Here is a 21,274-nt window from a genome sequence, read left to right as displayed (position 1 = left end):
CTGCAGCAGGGAAACAAGCATCACTCTGCACCCGTGCAACAGGGAAATAGGCATCACGCTGCAATCGTGCAGTGGGGAAATATGCATCATTGTGCAACTGTGCACGACGGAAACCTACATCACTCTGCAATAAATAAACATTGTACAACAGAGAAACATGCATCATCTTAACAGATATCTCTGCAGCATCCTTAAACAGGGTGAGGTCCCGGAGGACTGGAGAATTGCTAATGTTGTCCCCTTGTTTAAGAAGGGTAGCAGGGATAATCCAGGTAATTATCGACCGGTGAGCCTGACGTCAGTGGTAGGGAAGCTGCTGGAGAAGATACTGAGGGATAGGATCTATTCCCATTTGGAAGAAAATGGGCTTATCAGTGATAGGCAACATGGTTTTGTGCAGAGAAGGTCATGTCTTACCAACTTAATAGAATTCTTTGAGGAAGTGACAAAGTTGATTGATGAGGGAAGGGCTGTAGATGTCATATACATGGACTTCAGTAAGGCGTTTGATAAGGTTCCCCATGGTAGGCTGATGGAGAAAGTGAAGTCACATGGGATCCAGGGTGTACTAGCTAGATGGATAAAGAACTGGCTGGGCAACAGGAGACAGAGAGTAGCAGTGGAAGGGAGTTTCTCAAAATGGAGACCTGTGACCAGTAGTGTTCCACAGGGATCCGTGCTGGGACCACTGTTGTTTGTGATATACATAAATGATTTGGAGGAAAGTATAGGTGGTCTGATTAGCAAGTTTGCAGACGACACTAAGATTGGTGGAGTAGCAGATAGTGAAGGGGACTGTCAGAGAATACAGCAGAATATAGATAGATTGGAGAGTTGGGCAGAGAAATGGCAGATGGAGTTCAATCCGGGCAAATGCGAGGTGATGCATTTTGGAAGGTCCAATTCAAGAGTGAACTATACAGTAAATGGAAAAGTCCTGGGGAAAATTGATGTACAGAGAGATTTGGGTGTTCAGGTCCATTGTTCCCTGAAGGTGGCAACGCAGGTCAATAGAGTGGTCAAGAAGGCATACGGCATGCTTTCCTTCATTGGACGGGGTATTGAGTACAAGAGTTGGCAGGTCATGTTACAGTTGTATAGGACTTTGGTTCGGCCACATTTGGAATACTGCATGCAGTTCTGGTCGCCACATTACCAAAAGGATGTAGATGCTTTGGAGAGGGTGCAGAGGAGGTTCACCAGGATGTTGCCTGGTATGGAGGGCGCTAGCTATGAAGAGAGGTTGAGTAGATTAGGATTATTTTCATTAGAAAGACGGAGGTTGAGGGGGGACCTGATTGAGGTGTACAAAATCATGAGAGGTTTAGACAGGGTGGATAGCAAGAAGCTTTTTCCCAGAGTGGGGGATTCAATTACTAGGGGTCACGAGTTCAAAGTGAGAGGGGAAAAGTTTAGGGGGGATATGCGTGGAAAGTTCTTTACGCAGAGGGTGGTGGGTGCCTGGAACGCGTTGCCAGCGGAGGTGGTAGACGCGGGCATGATAGCGCCTTTTAAAATGTATCTAGAGAGATACATGAATGGGCAGGAAGCAAAGAGATACAGACCCTTAGAAAATAGGCGACAGGTTTAGATAGAGGATCTGGATCGGCGCAGGCTTGGAGGGCCGAAGGGCCTGTTCCTGTGCTGTAATTTTCTTTGTTCTTTTGTATCTGCAACTGTGCAATGGGGAAACATGTATCACTGCAACTGTGCAGCAGGGAAATATGCATTACTCTGCAGTCGTGCAACAGGGAAACATGCATCACTCTGCAACCATGCAACAGGGAAATATGCAACACTCTGCAACCATGCAACAGGGAAATATGCAACACTCTGCAACCATGCAACAGGGAAACATGCATCACTCTGTAACTGCAATGAGGGGAAATGCATCACTCTACTACAGGGAAACAAGCATCACTGTTTACCTGTGTAACAGGGAAACATGCATCATTCTGCAACTGTGTAACAGGGAAACATGCTTCACTGCAACCATGCAATGGGAAAACATGCATCTCTCTGCAAGCATGCACCAGGGAACATGCATCATTCTGCAAGTGTGCAACAGGGAACATGCATCACCTTTTGCAGGAAAACATGCATCACTCTGCAACCCTGCTACCAGGAAACAGTCATCACTGCAACAGGGAAATATGCATCACTCTGCAACCATGCAACAGGAAACAAGCATCACGCTGCAAGCGTGCAACAGGGAAACATGCATCACTCTACAAGCGTGCAGCAGTGAACATGCATTACTGCAACAGGAAACAAGCATCACTCTGCAACCATGCAACAGGGAAACATGCATCACTCTGCAAAATGGTTATATGCATCGCTCTGCAACTGCAGCAGGACCACATGAAATAGAGTCTGCAACTGTAGCATATTTTCCTCTTCCATTGCCCCATCCCACTCTCTCAATTACCTGTGTTTGGTGCCCACCATATTCTTTTCCCCCTTACTGTTGAGTTCTCTGAGATACTTTGCTGCATATGTTGAGCACTGTATAAATGTAACTTCTTGTTTTTTTACCATGTTTATGGCTTTGCTCAATTACCAGTATTTGTGGTTTGTTGTTTTATCCTGGAGGGAAGTTCCCTACTCTCAGTTCTAACTCTTGGATGTGGGAACAATGAAATTAGTGGTGAGAAATAGAGACAGTCAGACATACTGCCTGTAAGACTGGCGAGCCCCACCCAATGAGATACTGCCATGTGGTGTTTGATGTACAGTGTTTTCCCATGTCTTTCAACACTTGACAGTCAGTTGGAACAAAGCAGACTGTGGTGTTGGATTGAATTACCATTCTGGATGTACTAGATAATAATTACGTTAGTGTCAGGATGGAACCAATTTCCGCCTGCCTTATTCCAAATCTGACTGTAAACAGGACCAGATGTCAGTAACAGCTTGTGCACTCAGCATCTGAGATCCTATAGGTTTGGGACTAGATACTAATGAGGACTGAAGGATTGCAAAGAACAATCCCATAACAATGCATAGGACAGCTTTACAGCTTGTAAATTATAGTTCACATGCATTAAAGAAAAGAAAATTAGTGACAATTGAAAACCAAATTGTTTTGGCCGAGTGCAGGAAATGGAAGTCCCAAACTCAAACTGAGCTCCCTACTCATTCATTATTGACTTACATTTGCATTAGTCCTCCTTTAAAACTAGGTCATCTGTGGCTCGCTTTGCAGGATTCTCACCTCTTGAGTCTGAAGGTTGTGTGTTCAAGTTCCCCTCCTGCTATGAACAGGTAGTTAATTTTTTTTTAACCCATTTCTCTGTCTTTTGCACAACCTGTCCATAAGCAGATTGTGATTGGATTTTCCTGCCTTGAATCCTGACTTGTAAAGAACCACAACAACACTATTGTTAAAGTTAAAACAAAGAAATTGAGTTTTTTAACACACACTCTTAAACTCAGGACGGGGTTAAGTTCACAACGCATCCTCAAAAATGTACAAGGAAAGGTAAAAGCATAGAAAGGGTAAGGACATTTACTAAATGGAAAATAACTTAACTGCAAACTAATGGTGGTTTCACTTGAAACTAGAATCAGTTTTTTTTTAATAAACAGAAAGTCCAAAAACTGGAGTTAACTGACTGGAAAAGCCGAGTGAGGGTAGGAGTTGATTAAACCTCCTCTTACATTTTCTTCTTCTTGCACTTTCGAAGATATGTTGAGGTAGCTGAGTGTCTGACGTCAACCGTCTTGATGAAGAGAAAACTGGCAGGGAACAGAATTTCTTGCTGTTTTGCAGACTGTGGCTTCTTTACTTCCTTGCAGGAAGGCCTCAGAGAACTGAGATGCAGCATCTAGGCAGCTGTGTCTTTGAATGAGCTGTTCCTTCAACTTGTACCTGTTTCACATCCAGGCAGGTTGAAAAGGGTGGCTTCTGGGCCATATGATCAGACCTCTTCAAGTAGCTATCCTGGTGGAGTGATATCCCTACTCCATTTTAACATACGGAATACAGAAGTAAAAATAACTTAACATGCTGTGTATACTGGCCGTTGACAATAACACCCAAGTGCACAAAAATACAATTTACAGTTGGTTCTCATTGGTTCATGAAACTACAACATTTCAGCACAAGAATCCAGGCCTACTCTTCGGCGCTATATTGAGGGAGTGCTGCTCTGTTGGAGAGGCAATACTGAGGGAGCGCTGCACTGTCAGGAGCAGTACAGAGGAAGGGCTGCACTGTCAGAGAGGCAGTATGAGGGGGTGCTGCACTGTTGGAGGGTCAGTATGAGGGAGTGCTGCACTGTCGGACGTTCAGTATGAGGGAGCGCTGCACTGTCGGAGGGTCAGTATGAGGGAGTGCTGCACTGTCAGAGGGCAGTACAGAGGGAGTGCTGCACTGTCGGAGAGTCAGTATGAGGGAGTGCTGCACAGTCGGAGGGTCAGGACGGAGGGAGTGCTGCATTGTCAGAGATGCAGTACTGAGGGAGTGCTGCACTGTCAGAGATGCAGGACTGAGGGAGTGCTACACTGTCGGAGGGACAGTATGAGGGAGTGCTGCACTGTCAGAGGGCAGTACAGAGGGAGTGCTGCACTGTCAGATGGACAGTACTGAGGGAGTGCTGCACTGTCAGAGGGTCAGTATGAGGGAGTGCTGCACAGTCGGAGGGTCAGTATGAGGGACTGCTGCATTGTCAGAGGGTCAGTACTGAGGGAGCGCTGCACTGTCAGAGGCACAGTACAGAGGGAATGCCGCACTGTCAGAGGGACAGTACAGAGGGAATGCCGCACTGTCAGAGGGACAGTACTGAGGAAGTGCTGCACTGTCAGAGGGACAGTACTGAGGAAGTGCTGCACTGTCAGAGGGTCAGTACTGAGGGAGGGCTGCACTGTCGGAGAGGCAGAACTGAGGGAGTGCTGCACTGTCCGAGATTCAATACTGAGGGAGTGCTGCACTGTCGGTGGGGCAATATGGGTGGTGCAGTGGTTAGCACCGCAGCCTCACAGCCTCACAGCTCCAGGGACCCGGGTTCGATTCCGGGTACTGCCTGTGTGGTGTTTGCAAGTTGTCCCTGTGTCTGCGTGGGTTTTCTCCGGGTGCTCCGGTTTCCTTCCACAAGCCAAAAGACTTGCAGGTTGATAGGTAAATTGGCCATTATAGATTGTCACTAGTATAGGTAGGTGGTAGGGAAATATAGGGACAGGTGGGGATGTTTGGTAGGAATATGGGATTAGTATAAATGGGTGGTTGATGTTCGGCACAGACTCAGTGGGCCGAAGGGCCTGTTTCAGTGCTGTATCTCTAATCTAAATCATATAAGGGAGTGCTGCACTGTCAGAGGGGCAGTGAGAGGGAGTGCTGGACTGTCAGGGGCAGTACGGATGGAGTGCTGCACTGTCAGAGGCACAGTACAGAGGGAGTGCTGCACTATCAGATGGACAGTACAGAGGGAGTGCTGCACAGTTCGAGGGTCAGTACTGAGAGAGCGCTGCACTGTCAGAGGAGCAGTACTGAGGGAGTGCTGCACTGTTGGAGGGTCAGTACTGAGAGAGCGCTGCACTGTCAGAGGGTCAGTATGAGGGAGTGCTGCACTGTCGGAGGGTCAGTATGAGGGATTGCTGCACTGTCAGAGGGTCAGTACTGAGGGAGTGCTGTACTGTCAGAGGGTCAGTATGAGGGAGTGCTGCACTGTCGGAGGGTCAGTATGAGGGATTGCTGCACTGTCAGAGGGTCAGTACTGAGGGAGTGCTGTACTGTCAGAGGGTCAGTATGAGGGAGTGCTGCACTGTCAGAGGAGCAGTACTGAGGGAGTGCTGCACTGTTGGAGGGTCAGTACTGAGAGAGCGCTGCACTGTCAGAGGGTCAGTATGAGGGAGTGCTGCACTGTCGGAGGGTCAGTATGAGGGATTGCTGCACTGTCAGAGGGTCAGTACTGAGGGAGTGCTGTACTGTCAGAGGGTCAGTATGAGGGAGTGCTGCACTGTCGGAGGGTCAGTATGAGGGATTGCTGCACTGTCAGAGGGTCAGTACTGAGGGAGTGCTGTACTGTCAGAGGGTCAGTATGAGGGAGTGCTGCACTGTCAGAGGGTCAGTACTGAGGGAGTGCTGCGCTGTCAGAGGGTCAGTATGAGGGAGTGCTGCAGTGTCGGAGGGTCATTATGAGGGAGTGCTGCACTGTCGGAGGGTCAGTATGAGGGAGTGCTGCACTGTCGGAGGGTCAGTACTGAGGGAGTGCTGCACTGTCGGAGGGTCAGTATGAGGGAGTGCTGCACTGTCGGAGGGTCTGTATGAGGGAGTGCTGCACTGTTGGAGGGTCAGTATGAGGGAGTGCTGCACTGTCGGAGGGTCTGTATGAGGGAGTGCTGCACTGTCGGAGGGTCAGTATGAGGGAGTGCTGCACTGTCGGAGGATCAGTATGAGGGAGTGCTGCACTGTCGGAGGGTCGGTACTGAGGGAGGTTTCCACTGTCGGAGATTCAGTATGAGGGAGTGCTGCACTGTCGGATGGTCAGTATGAGGGAGTGCTGCACTGTCGGAGGATCAGTATGAGGGAGTGCTGCACTGTCGGAGGATCAGTATGAGGGAGTGCTTCACTGTCGGAGGGTCGGTACTGAGGGAGTTCTGCACTGTCGGAGGGTCAGTATGAGGAAGTGCTGCACTGTTGGAGGGTCTGTATGAGGGAGTGCTGCACTGTCAGAGGGTCAGTATGAGGGAGTGCTGCACTGTCAGAGGGTCAGTATGAGGGAGTGCTGCACTGTCGGAGGGTCAGTATGAGGGAGTGCTGCACTGTTGGAGGGTCAGTATGAGGGAGTGCTGCACTGTCGGAGGGTCTGCATGAGGGAGTGCTGCACTGTCGGAGGGTCAGTATGAGGGAGTGCTGCACTGTTAGAGGGTCTGTATGAGGGAGTGCTGCACTGTCGGAGGATCAGTATGAGGGAGTGCTGCACTGTCAGAGGGTCAGTATGAGGGAGTGCTGCACTGTGAGAGGGTCAGTATGAGGGAGTGCTGCACTGTCGGAGGGTCAGAATGAGGGAGTGCTGCACTGTCGGAGGGTCAGTATGAGGGAGTGCTGCACTGTCGGAGGGTCTTTATGAGGGAGTGCTGCACTGTCGGAGGGTCAGTATGAGGGAGTGCTGCACTGTCGTTGGATCACTATGAGGGAGTGCTGCACTGTCGGGGGGTCAGTACTGAGGGAGTGCTGCACTGTCGGAGGGTCACTATGAGGGAGTGCTGCACTGTCGTTGGATCACTATGAGGGAGTGCTGCACTGTCGGACGGTCTGTATGAGGGAGTGCTGCACTGTCGGAGGGTCACTATGAGGGAGTGCTGCACTGTCGGAGGGTCAGTATGAGGGAGTGCTGCACTGTCGTTGGGTCACTATGAGGGAGTGCTGCACTGTCGGAGGGTCACTATGAGGGAGTGCTGCACTGTCGGAGGGTCACTATGAGGGAGTGTTGCACTGTCGTTGGATCACTATGAGGGAGTGTTGCACTGTCGGAGGGTCACTATGAGATAGTGCTGCACTGTCGTTGGATCACTATGAGGGAGTGCTGCACTGTCGGAGGGTCACTATGAGGGAGTGCTGCACTGTCGGAGGGTCACTATGAGGGAGTGCTGCACTGTCGTTGGATCACTATGAGGGAGTGTTGCACTGTCGTTGGGTCAGTATGAGGGAGTGCTGCACTGTCGGAGGGTCAGTATGAGGGAGTGCTGCACTGTCGGAGGGTCACTATGAGGGAGTGCTGCACTGTCGGAGGGTCACTATGAGGGAGTGCTGCACTGTCGTTGGATCACTATGAGGGAGTGCTGCACTGTCGGAGGGTCACTATGAGGGAGTGCTGCACTGTCGTTGGGTCACTATGAGGGAGTGTTGCACTGTCGTTGGGTCAGTATGAGGGAGTGCTGCACTGTCGGAGGGTCAGTATGAGGGAGTGCTGCACTGTCGGAGGGTCACTATGAGGGAGTGCTGCACTGTCGGAGGGTCACTATGAGGGAGTGCTGCACTGTCGTTGGATCACTATGAGGGAGTGCTGCACTGTCGGAGGGTCACTATGAGGGAGTGCTGCACTGTCGGAGGGTCACTATGAGGGAGTGTTGCACTGTCGTTGGGTCAGTATGAGGGAGTGCTGCACTGTCGTTGGATCACTATGAGGGAGTGCTGCACTGTCGGAGGGTCACTATGAGGGAGTGCTGCACTGTCGTTGGATCACTATGAGGGAGTGCTGCACTGTCGGAGGGTCACTATGAGGGAGTGCTGCACTGTCGGAGGGTCACTATGAGGGAGTGTTGCACTGTCGTTGGGTCAGTATGAGGGAGTGCTGCACTGTCGGAGGGTCAGTATGAGGGAGTGCTGCACTGTCGGAGGGTCAGTATGAGGGAGTGCCGCACTGTCGGAGGGTCAGTATGAGGGAGTGCTGCACTGTCGTTGGGTCAGTATGAGGGAGTGCTGCACTGTCGGAGGGTCACTATGAGGGAGTGTTGCACTGTCGTTGGGTCAGTATGAGGGAGTGCTGCACTGTCGGAGGGTCAGTATGAGGGAGTGCTGCACTGTCGGAGGGTCAGTATGAGGGAGTGCTGCACTGTCGTTGGGTCAGTATGAGGGAGTGCTGCACTGTCGGAGGGTCACTATGAGGGAGTGTTGCACTGTCGTTGGGTCAGTATGAGGGAGTGCTGCACTGTCGGAGGGTCAGTATGAGGGAGTGCTGCACTGTCGGAGGGTCAGTATGAGGGAGTGCTGTAGTGTCAGAGGGTCAGTATGAGGGAGTGTTGCACTGTCGTTGGGTCAGTATGAGGGAGTGTTGCACTGTCGTTGGGTCAGTATGAGGGAGTGCTGCACTGTCGGAGGGTCAGTATGAGGGAGTGCCGCACTGTCGGAGGGTCAGTATGAGGGAGTGCTGCACTGTCGGAGGGTCAGTATGAGGGAGTGCTGCACTGTCGGAGGGTCAGTATGAGGGAGTGCCGCACTGTCAGAGGGTCAGTACTGAGGGAGTGCTGCACTGTCGTAGGGTCAGTACTGAGGGAGTGCTGCACTGTCGGAGGGTCAGTATGAGGGAGTGCTGCACTGTCGTTGGGTCAGTATGAGGGAGTGCTGCACTGTCGGAGGGTCACTATGAGGGAGTGTTGCACTGTCGTTGGGTCAGTATGAGGGAGTGCTGCACTGTCGGAGGGTCAGTATGAGGGAGTGCTGCACTGTCGGAGGGTCAGTATGAGGGAGTGCTGTACTGTCAGAGGGTCAGTATGAGGGAGTGTTGCACTGTCGTTGGGTCAGTATGAGGGAGTGTTGCACTGTCGTTGGGTCAGTATGAGGGAGTGCTGCACTGTCGGAGGGTCAGTATGAGGGAGTGCCGCACTGTCGGAGCTCCCATCTTTTGTATGAGACGTTACACTGAGGCTCCCTTTGCCTCCTCAGGTGGATGTAAAAGATGCCACTGTACTATTTGAAAGAGCAGCAGAGTTCTCACCTCTCACCAGGCCAACATCACTAAAACAGATCAATTACTCATTACAACTTTGCTGTTTGTGGGATCTTGTTGTGCCATAATTGAGGTGGTGTTTTCCTACATTAAAACAGTGACTACACCTGAAAAGTGTTCATTGGCTGTAAAACACGTTGGAACGTCCTGATCTGATGAAAGGCGCTACATAAATGCAAGTCTTTTTCTTTTTGGAATTAATTAGTCGATCTCCTGTGGCATTCCTCATGAGGGAGCCAAGAGCAGTCAGAGCCTTTATGTGAAGTGGGGTTAAAGGGCGAGGGATAACTGGACACAGACGCAGAGGTCTTAAATTTTAAAATTCTCATCCTTGTTTTCAAATCTCTCTGTGACTTTGCCCCTTCCTATCTCTGTAATCTCCTGCTGTGCCACAACCCTCCAATAGATCTGCATTCCTCCAATTCTGGCCTCCTGAGCACCCCCGACTTAAATGACTCCACCATTGGTGACCCTGCCTTCAGATGTCTGGGGGTTAAGCTCTGGAATTCCCCCCCTATGCCGCTCCGCCTGTCCCTGGTCCGAAACCTCTCCACCTGTTTCTGGTAATAAACCTCTCCGCCTGTCTCTGCCATCTGCATTATATTGCCTATGTAGCTCAGTGTCAAATGTTGCTGTATAAGCACAGTGGCGCAGTGGTTAGCACTGCAGCCTCACAGCTCCAGTCACCTGGGTTTAATTCTCGGTACTGTCTGTGTGGAGTTTGCAAGTTCTCCCTGTGTCTGTGTGGGTTTCCACCCACAGCCAAAGACTTGCGGGTTGATAGGTAAATTGGCCATTATAAATTGCCCCTAGTATAGGTCGGTGTTCGGGAAATATAGGAACAGGTGAGGATGTGGTAGGAATATGGAATTAGTGTAGGATTAGTATAAAGGGGTGGTTGATGGTCGGCACAGACTCGGTGGGCCGAAGGGCCTGTTTCAGTGCTGTATCTCTAAACTAAATCTTATAAAGCACCTTGGAATATTTTATTATGTTTTGTTACACTAAAGGTGCTATTTAAATATACAAGTTGTTGCTGTAATTCAATCTCCATGACTTCAGGTGAACACAGACAGACTGGTGAAGTGGGCAGACACATGGCAGATGAAATTTAATACACAGAAGTATGAAGTGATACATTTTGGTAGGAAGATTGAGGAGAGGCAATTTAAAATAAAGGGTGCAATTCTAAAGCGGGTGCAGGGACAGGGAGCCTGGGGGTTCACTGCAGGGACAGGGAGCCTGGGGGATTACTGCAGGGACGGGGAGCCCTGGGGGATTACTGCAGGGTCAGGAGCCTGGGGGTTTACTGCAGGGACAGGGAGCCTGGGGGATAACTGCAGGGACAGGGAGCCCTGGGGGATTACTGCAGGGTCAGGAGCCTGGGGGTTTACTGCAGGGACAGGGAGCCTGGGGGATTACTGCAGGGACAGGGAGCCTGGGGGTTTACTGCAGGGACAGGGAGCCTGGGCGTTTACTGCAGGGACAGGGAGCCTGGGGGTTTACTGCAGGGACAGAGAGCCTGGGGGTTCACTGCAGGGACAGGGAGCCTGGGGGATTACTGCAGGGACAGGGAGCCCTGGGGGATTACTGCAGGGTCAGGAGCCTGGGGGTTTACTGCAGGGACAGGGAGCCTGGGGGATTACTGCAGGGACAGGGAGCCCTGGGGGATTACTGCAGGGTCAGGAGCCTGGGGGTTTACTGCAGGGACAGGGAGCCTGGGGGATTACTGCAGGGACAGGGAGCCTGGGGGTTTACTGCAGGGACAGGGAGCCTGGGGGTTTACTGCAGGGATAGGGAGCCTGGGGGATTACTGCAGGGACAGGGAGCCTGGGGGTTCACTGCAGGGACAGGGAGCCTGGGGGATTACTGCAGGGACAGGGAGCCCTGGGGGATTACTGCAGGGACAGGAGCCTGGGGGTTTACTGCAGGGATAGGGAGCCTGGGGGATTACTGCAGGGACAGGGAGCCTGGGGGATTACTGCAGGGACAGGGAGCCTGGGGATTACTGCAGGGACAGGGAGCCTGGGGGTTTACTGTAGGGACAGGGAGCCTGGGGGATTACTGCAGGGACAGGGAGCCTGGGGGTTTACTGCAGGGACAGGGAGCCTGGGGGTTTACTTACACAAATCTTTGAAGACGGCAGGACAGGAGGCTGTTAAAAAGCAGACCTGATCTTTGGTTTTATTATTAGAGGAACAAAAGCATGGCAGTTCTAGTAAATCTTTATCAATCACTGGTTAGGCCCCAGCTGGAGTATTGTGTTCCATTCACTTGGAACTATATCGCCGTTCCTTCACTGTCGCTGGGTCAAAATCCTGGAACTCCCTTCCTAACAGCACTGTGGGTGTACCTACCCCACATGGACTGCAGCAGTTCAAGAAGGCAGCTCACCACCACCTTCTCAAGGGCAATTAGGGATGGCAATAAATGCTGGCCTGGCCAGCGACGCCCACATCCCCTGAATGAATAAAAACAATTCTGTTCACCACACTCTAGGAAGAGTGTCAAGGCTTTGGAGAGGGTGCAGAGGAGATTTACTGGAATTATACCAGGGATGAAGAACTTCAGTTATGTGGAGAAGCTGGGGTTGTTATATTCCCTGGAGTTCAGAAGAATGACAGGTGATATCATTGAAACCTCTCAAATTCTTAAGGGGCTTGACAGGGTAGATGCTGAAAAATGTTTCCACATGCTGGGGAATCCAAAACGCAGGTGGATAAGGTAGTCAAGAAGGCATACGGCATGCTTGCCTTCATCGGTCGGGGCATAGAGTATAAAAATTGGCAAGTCATGCTGCAGCTGTACAGAACCTTAGTTCGGCCACACTTAGAATATTGTGTGCAATTCTGGTCACCACACTACCAGAAGGACGTGGAGGCTTTGGAGAGGGTACAGAAGAGGTTTACCAGGATGTTGCCTGGTCTGGAGGGTATTAGCTATGAGGAGAGGTCGGATAAACTCGGATTGTTTTCACCGGAAAGACGGAGGTGGAGGGGCGACATGATAGAGGTTTACAAAGTTATAAGCGGCATGGACAGAGTGGATAGTCAGAAGCTTTTTCCCAGGGTGGAAGAGTCAGTTACTAGGGGACATAGGTTTAAGGTGCGAGGGGCAAAGTTTCGAGGGGATGTGCGAGGTAAGTTTTTTACACAGAGGGAGGTGAGTGCCTGGAACTTGTTGCCGGGGGAGGTGGTGGAAGCAGGTACGATAATGACGTTTAAGAGACATCTTGACAAATACATGAATAGGATGGGAATAGAGGGTTTTAGTTTAGGCAGGCATCAAGATTGGCGCAGGCTTGGAGGGCCGAATGGCCTGTTCCTGTGCTGTACTGTTCTTTGTTCTTGTTTTGAATTAATACTTATCTTGTCACGACAGCCGTCCCGCTCCAATATTCTAGCCGCTTGCCGGAACTCCCACATCTTCGGATCTCCGTTCCGGAGAAGGGAGGAGTTAAATTTTCAGGGTCGGAGGGCAGGAAAAACTCTTGCAATTGGTGGAGGGGATGATGGGAAGGGGTTGAAGATGAAAGGGAATAAGGAAATAAAGTTCGGGAGGGAAGGTTGGGATTGGAAGATAAGTTTATTTGGGGGGTGGGGAGAGGGCAATCAAAGTCTTTAATCATTGGTGGGGGGTGAGAGAGGGGTTTTAATCATTTATTACATTTTTAAAAATAAATTTATAGTGACTGTTCCCTTAAACATGTAAATTAACTGTAAAGGCTGGAAGCCCTTTAAAAATGAATGGCACCTGTGCAGTGGCGCTGGACGCTATTGCCATGGATGGAGCGCCCACTGGATGGAGCGCCCACTGGATGGAGCGCCCACTGGATGGAGTGCCCACCCCTCCACATTATGTAAATGAGACGCTGCACTAAATAGCATGGCGGCTCCGCAAAGCGAATCCCGCGCGTTCGCACCGCCGCTTTGGAAGCAGATTGAACAAAGAACAAAGAACAAAGAAAATTACAGCACAGGAACAGGCCCTTCGGCCCTCCAAGCCTGCGCCGATCCAAATCCTCTATCTAAACATGTCGCCTATTTTCTAAGGGTCTGTATCTCTTTGCTTCCTGCCCATTCATGTATCAGTCTAGATACATCATAAAAGACGCTATCGTGCCCGCGTCTACCACCTCCGCTGGCAACACGTTCCAGGCACCCACCACCCTCTGTGTAAAGAACTTTCCACGCATATCCCCCCCTAAACCTTTCCCCTCTCACTTTGAACTCGTGTCCTCTAGTAATTGAATCCCCCACTCTGGGAAAAAGCTTCTTGCTATCCACCCTGTCTATACCTCATGATTTTGTACACCTCAATCAGGTCCCCCCTCAACCTCCGTCTTTGTAATGAAAATAATCCTAATCTACTCAACCTCTCTTCATAGCTAGCGCCCTCCATACCAGGCAACATCCTGGTGAACCTCCTCTGCACCCTCTCCAAAGCATCTACATCCTTTTGGTAATGTGGCGACCAGAACTGCACGCAGTATTCCAAATGTGGCCGAACCAAAGTCCTATACAACTGTAACATGACCTGCCAACTCTTGTACTCAATACCCCGTCCGATGAAGGAAAGCATGCCGTATGCCTTCTTGACCACTCTATTGACCTGCGTTGCCACCTTCAGGGAACAATGGACCTGAACACCCAAATCTCTCTGTACATCAATTTTCCCCAGGACTTTTCCATTTACTGTATAGTTCACTCTTGAATTGGATCTTCCAAAATGCATCACCTCGCATTTGCCCTGATTGAACTACATCTGCCATTTCTCTGCCCAACTCTCCAATCTATCTATATTCTGCTGTATTCTCTGACAGTCCCCTTCACTATCTGCTACTCCGCCAATCTTAGTGGCATCTGCAAACTTGCTAATCAGTCCACCTATACTTTCCTCCAAATCATTTATGTATATCACAAACAACAGTGGTCCCAGCACGGATCCCTGTGGAACACCACTGGTCACACGTCTCCATTTTGAGAAACTCCCTTCCACTACTACTCTCTGTCTCCTGTTGCCCAGCCAGTTCTTTATCCATCTAGCTAGTACACCCTGGACCCCATGCGACTTCACTTTCTCCATCAGCCTACCATGGGGAACCTTATCAAACGCCTTACTGAAGTCCATGTATATGACATCTACAGCCCTTCCCTCATCAATCAACTTTGTCACTTCCTCAAAGAATTCTATTAAGTTGGTAAGACATGACCTTCCCTGCACAAAACCATGTTGCCTATCACTGATGAGCCCATTTTCTTCCAAATAGGAATAGATCCTATCCCTCAGTATCTTCTCCAGCAGCTTCCCTACCACTGACGTCAGGCTCACCGGTCTATAATTACCTGGATTATCCCTGCTACCCTTCTTAAACAAGGGGACAACATTAGCAATTCTCCAGTCCTCCGGGACCTCACCCGTGTTTAAGGATGCTGCAAAGATATCTGTTAAGGCCCCAGCTATTTCCTCTCTCGCTTCCCTCAGTAACCTGGGATAGATCCCATCCGGACCTGGGGACTTGTCCACCTTAATGCCCTTTAGAATACCCAACACTTCCTCCCTCCTTATGCCGACTTGACCTAGAGTAATCAAACATCTGTCCCTAACCTCAACATCCGTCATGTCCCTCTCCTCGGTGAATACCGATGCAAAGTACTCGTTTAGAATCTCACCCATTTTCTCTGACTCCACGCATAACTTTCCTCCTTTGTCCTTGAGTGGGCCAATCCTTTCTCTAGTTACCCTCTTGCTCCTTATATATGAATAAAAGGCTTTGGGATTTTCCTTAACCATGTTTGCTCAAGATATTTCATGACCCCTTTTAGCCCTCTTAATTCCTCGTTTCAGATTGGTCCTACATTCCCGATATTCTTTCAAAGCTTCGTCTTTCTTCAGCCTCCTAGACCTTATGTATGCTTCCTTTTTCCTCTTAGCTAGTCTCACAATTTCACCTGTCATCCATGGTTCCCTCATTTTCACAGGAACATGTCTCTCCTGCACGCTAATCAACCTCTCTTTAAAAGCTTCCCACTTATCAAATATGGATTTACCTTCAAACAGCTGCTCCCAATCTACATTCCCCAGCTCCTGCCGAATTTTGGTATAGTTGGCCTTCCCCCAATTTAGCACTCTTCCTTTAGGACCACTCTTGTCTTTGTCCATGAGTATTCTAAAACTTACGGAATTGTGATCACTATTCCAAAAGTAGTCCCCTACTGAAACTTCAAACACCTGGCCAGGCTCATTCCCCAACACCAGGTCCAGTATGGCCCCTTCCCGAGTTGGACTATTTACATACTGCTCTAGAAAACCCTCCTGGATGCTCCTTACAAATTCTGCTCCATCTAGACCTCTAACACTAAGTGAATCCCAGTCAATGTTGGGAAAATTCCAGCTTCTGAGTGGAGATTAGGAATAACAAGGGTCAGAAAACACTGGTAGATGTAGTTTCTGGGCCCCCTAACAATGGTTATATTGTTGAACAGATCATTCAGCAAGAAATAATTGGAGCTTGTAACAAAGCTTGTAACTGATCTGGACCAGCCACATAAATACCGTGGCTACAAGAGCAGGTCAGAGGCTAGGAATCCTGAGGCGAGTAACTCACCTCCTGACTCCCCAAAGCCTGTCCACCATCTACAAGGCACAAGTCGGGAGTGTGATGGAATACTCTCCACTTGCCTGGATGGGTACATCTCCGACAACACTGAAGAAGCTCGACACCATCCAGGACAAAGCAGCCCGCTTGATCGACACCCCATCTACTACCCTCAATATTCACTCCCTCCACAGTCCCTCTTGTTACAGCCTTGGTCCAAATACAGACAGAAGAACTAAATTTCAGAGGTGAGGTGAGAGTGACTGCCCTTGACATCAAGTCAGCATTTGACTAAGTGTGAAATCAGGGAGACCTAGCAAAACTGGAGTCAATGGGAATCAGGGAGAAAACTCTCCGCTGGTTGGTGTCAATACCTAGCACAAAGGAAGATGGTTGTGGTTGTTGGAGGCCAATCATCTCAACCCCAGGACATCACTGCAGGAGTTCCTCAGGGTAGTGTCCTGGGCCCAACCATCTTCAGCTGCTTCATCAATGACCTTCCCTCCATCATAAGGTCAGAAGTGGGGATGATCGCTGATGATTGTACAATGTTCAGCACCATTCGCAACTCCTCAGATACTGAAGCAGTCCACGTCCATATGCAGCAAGACTCGGACAACATTCAGGCTTGGGCTGATAAGTGGCAAGTAACATTCATGCCACACAAGTGCCAGGCAATGCCCATCTCCAATAAGAGAGAATCTAACCATCTCCCCTTGATATTCAATTGCTGAATCCCCCACTATAAAGGAGTCAGAGGGGATTGGGGGTACGCGAGAAAGTGGAGTTGGGTCCACAAACAGATCAGCCATGATCTTATAGAATGGCGGAGCAGGCTCGAGCGGACACATAGCCTACTCCTGTTCCTAGTTTATATGTTCATATGTATCAACGGGGGATCGTTGACCTGAAACTGAACTAGACCGGCCACATAAATACCGTGGCTACAAGAGCAGGTCAGAGGCTAGGAATCCTGTGGTGAGTAACTCACCTCCTGACTCCCCAAAGCCTGTCCACCATCTACAAGGCACAAGTCAGGAGTGTGACAGAATACTGTCCACTTTCCTGGATGGGTGCAGCTCCAACAACACTCAAGAAGCTCGACACCATCCAGGACAAAGCAGCCCGCTTGATTGGCACCCCATCCACTATCTTAAACATTCACTCCCACCACCATTGACGCACAGTGGTAACAGTGTGTACCAGCTACAAGATGCACTGCAGCAACGCACCACACCAAGACACCTTCAACAGCACCTTCCAAACCCGCAACCTCTTCCTCCTAGGACAAGGGCAGCAGACGCATGGGAACACTATCACCTGCAAGTTCCCCTCCAAGTCACACACCATCCTGACTTGGAACTATATCGCCATTCCTTCACTGTCGTTGGGTCAAAATCCTGGAACTCCCTTCCGAACAGCACTGTGGGTGTACCTACCCCACATGGACTGCAGCAGTTCAAGAAGGCAGCTCACTACCACCTTCTCAAGGGCGATTGGGGATGGGCAATAAATGCTGGCCTGGCCAGTAATGCTCATATTCCACAAATGAAAAAAAAAGACAATGTAATAATCGTGGGGGGGGCTTTAATCTTCATATAGACTGGACAAATCATATAGACAAAGGCAGTCTGAAAGATGAATTTGTCGAATACTTTCACGACAGCTTCCTTGAACAATACTTTGTAGAACTTACTAGGGACAAAGCTACTTTAAATTTTGTATTCTGCAATGAGACAGATTTAATTAGTAATTTAATAGTGAAAGATCTTCTGGGAAAAAAGTGATTGTAATACAATTGAATTATGTGGAAGACTGTGCAGGGTTACAGGGAGAAGACGGGGGAATGGCATTAGACAAATTGCTCATTCAGAGAGTTGGTGCAGATACGATGGGCTAAATGGCCTCCTTATCGGCTGTAACAATTCTGTGATTCTGTGAATTCCATGTTAAGTTTGACAGCAACATATTCCAGTCCTTAACAAGAATCTTATACTTAAAGCCAATTACATAGGTATGGACATGGGGGAGAGCTGGCTAAGGTTGATAGGGTAAATAAACTAAAAAGGCATAGGGTTAAATAAACAGTGGGTAAGATTTAAAGAAACAATTCAAAATGTTCAACAAAAATACATTCCATTACAAAGCAAGTACTCAGCACGAAAGATCTGTCACTCCAAAATGCTGTTTCCTACCTACTGACTCCATCGCTGTCCCTGGTGACAGTCTGAGATTAAGCCAGTCTGTTCGCTACCTTGGTGTCACATTTGATCCTGAGATGAGCTTCCAACCTCATATTTGCATCACCACCAAGACCGCCTATTTCCATCTCCAAAGCATCATCCTCATTCATGCCTTTGTTACCTCCAGACTTGACTATTCCAATACACTCCTAGCTGGTCTCCCACATTACACCCTATGTAAACCTGAGATCGTTCAAATCTCTGATGCCTGTGTCTTAGCTCACACCGAGTCCTGTTCACCTGTCACCCTTGTGCTCACTGACCTACAGTGGCTCCTGGGCAGGCAATATCTTGATTTTAAAATTCTCACCCTTGCTTTCAATCCCTCCATGGCCTCGCCCCTCCCTATCTCTGTAATCTCCTCCAGCCTCAGATGTCTGCGCTCTTATAACTTTGGCCTCTTGAGCATCCTCGATTTTAATCGCTCCACCATTGGTGGCTGTGTTTTAGGTTGCCTGGACCCCAAGCTCTGGAATACCCTCCCTAAACCTCTGCACCTCATTTTCCTCCTTTAAGACACTCCTTAAAACCTACTTCTTTGACCAAGCTTTTGGTCATCTGACCTAATATCTCCTTTTGTGGCTCAGTGTCATATTTTGTTTTATAATGCTCCTGCGAAGTGCCTTGGGGTAATTTATTACATTAAAGGCACTATATAAATAGAAGTTGTTGTTTTTTCTTTGAAAAAAAATACCATCCTTGACTTCCCTTGTAAGCCACAACAACAAACAACAACTTCTATTTATATAGCGTCTTTACGAGGGAAGTTAAGGATGGTATTAGATTTTTTAAAAGGCATATACTGTTGGAAAGAATACTAGTAAGCCCAAGGATTAGTTGAGTTTTACAAACCAGCAAATGGCCACCAAAAAGGGAAAAAATAGAATACAAGAGTAAACTAGCCAGGAATATAAAAACAGATTGTCAGGGCTTTTACAAGTATATAAAAAGGAGAGTAGCTAAAGTAAATGTTTGTCCCTTTGAGATGGAGGCAGGAGAAATCATCATGGGGAATGAGGAAATGGCAAAGACATTGAACAAATATTTTGTGTCTGTCTTCACAGTAGAAGACACAAGTTCCATATTCGAAATAGAGGGTAACCAAGGAGTAAATAAGAGTGAGGAATTTGTGGTAATTAATATCAGCAGAGAAAAAGTATTGGAGAAAATGAAGGGACTAAAAGCCAACAAATCCCCAGGACCCGATGACCTACATCTAAAAAAGGTAGCTGCAGGGATTGTGGATGTTTCGGTTATGAATTTCCTGACTTTGCTAGATTCTAGAACAGTCTCAGCAGATTGGAAATTAGCAAATGTAATACTGCTATTCAAGAAAGGAGGGAGAGAGAAAACAAGGAGCTAAAGACCAGTTAGCCTGACATCAGTCGTTGGGAAAATGCTGGAATCTGTTATTCAGGAAGTCTTAACAATGCACTTAGAAAATAATTGTCTGATCAGACAAAGTCAGCATGGTTTTACTAAAGGGAGATCCTGTTTGACAAATTTATTAGAGTGTTTTGAAGATCTAACGTGTAGGGTAGAGAAAGGGGAACAAGTAGATGTAGAATACTTGAATTTCTAAAAGGCATTTGATAAGATGCCACACTAAAGGCTCATACGCAAAATAATGGAGTTGGGGGTAATGGGGGATGGAGGATTGGATAATGGACAGGAAGCAGAGAGGGCATTTTAACCAGGGCATTTTCAAGTGAACAGGCTGTGACTAGTGGAGTGCCGCAAGGATCAGTGCTGGGGCCTCAGCTATTTACAATCTATATTAATAATTTAGACGAAAAGACCGAGAGTAATGTATTTAAGTTTGCTGATGATACAAAGCTAGATGGGAATGTAAGCTGTGAGGAGGACACAAAGGTTGCATTTGACCACAGGCTTCAGAACCCCGACATCGGGACCAAATGGGGGTCTCACACCCACACTTGCCAGAAGCAGGCTCACCGACACAATCTTCCCAGCCTCCTAATAGTCCGTCTCTGTATTTGGCATCCTATTAAAGATGGTGGGTAGGCTCTCAATGCTGCATGCCCAATCAGAGGGACACCAGGTCTGGAGCCTCTGTGGCCCCACCTGAAGTGGGTGTTGCTGAGTTAGGTCAGGATTGCGAGTGTCTCAACATAGAGGTGCCCTTGGAGGCGTTCATGAAATTCAAAACTGAGAATCAAAGTCGTTAAGGACCTTCGGAGTGGAGGGGAAACCCCTCCCGAGGACTAGTTTTGGGCTGCGGGTCTGCCCCGTCATTGGGAAATGGAGCCTCCAGCTCAGATGGCCCTTCAGCTGCCATGGGGAGACTGCCTCCATTGAGTTGGTGTCCTCCACTTCGCCAGCGGAAAAACGCCAGTGAGGCTGAAGAATCGCCCCTAATTGGGCCCTTAATCATCTTAATCGGCTGCCCACCTTCGTGGTGCAAGCAGCTGATCCAGATCCTCACCTGCCCCTGGGAAACTTCCCCAGTGGCAGGAATGTGCAGGGGGGTATTGTTGGCCTTTATTGCAAGGGGATTGGGGTCAAAAATAAGGAAGTCTGGCCACAATTGTATAATTTGGTGAGACCACACCTGGAGTACAGTGTGCAGTTTTGATCTCCATATCCAATATACGAATAAGGAGCAGGAGTAGACCACTCGGCCCCTCGAGCCTGCTCCGCCATTCAATAAGATCATGGCTGATCTGATTGTAACCTCAACTCCACATTCCCGCTTACCCCCAAATAACCTTCCACCCCCTTGCTTATCAAAAATCTATCAAATCTTCCTTAAAAATATTCAGACTCTGCTTCCATTGCCTTTTGAGGAAGAGAATTCCAAAGAATCACGACCCTCTGAGAGAAAAAATGTCTCCTCATCTCTGTCTTAAATGGGCGACCCCTTATTTTTAAACAGTGACCCCTAGTTCTAGATTCTCCCACAAGGGGAAACATCCTTTCCACATCCACCCTGTCAAGACCCCTCAGGATCTTATATGTTTCAA

General features: G+C 48.8%; 1 protein-coding gene across 1 annotated transcript in view; it reads right to left on the bottom strand.

Annotated features, from left to right (window-relative positions):
• Window positions 1-3,898: 3,898 nt before the first annotated feature.
• Window positions 3,899-21,274, bottom strand: part of LOC137359322 (cytoglobin-2-like) — a 75,887-nt gene continuing 58,511 nt past the window's right edge. The window contains exon 4 of the transcript XR_010971490.1: window positions 3,899-3,960. The gene's annotated coding sequence lies outside the window, so the exon portion shown is untranslated. The remainder of the gene's footprint in view (window positions 3,961-21,274) is intronic.

The sequence above is a fragment of the Heterodontus francisci genome, unplaced genomic scaffold (genome assembly GCF_036365525.1).
Source record: "Heterodontus francisci isolate sHetFra1 unplaced genomic scaffold, sHetFra1.hap1 HAP1_SCAFFOLD_524, whole genome shotgun sequence".
NCBI classification, from domain to species: Eukaryota; Metazoa; Chordata; class Chondrichthyes; order Heterodontiformes; family Heterodontidae; genus Heterodontus; species Heterodontus francisci.
Note: the sequence above shows the minus strand (reverse complement) of the source record. Positions and strands in the feature narration are given on the sequence as shown.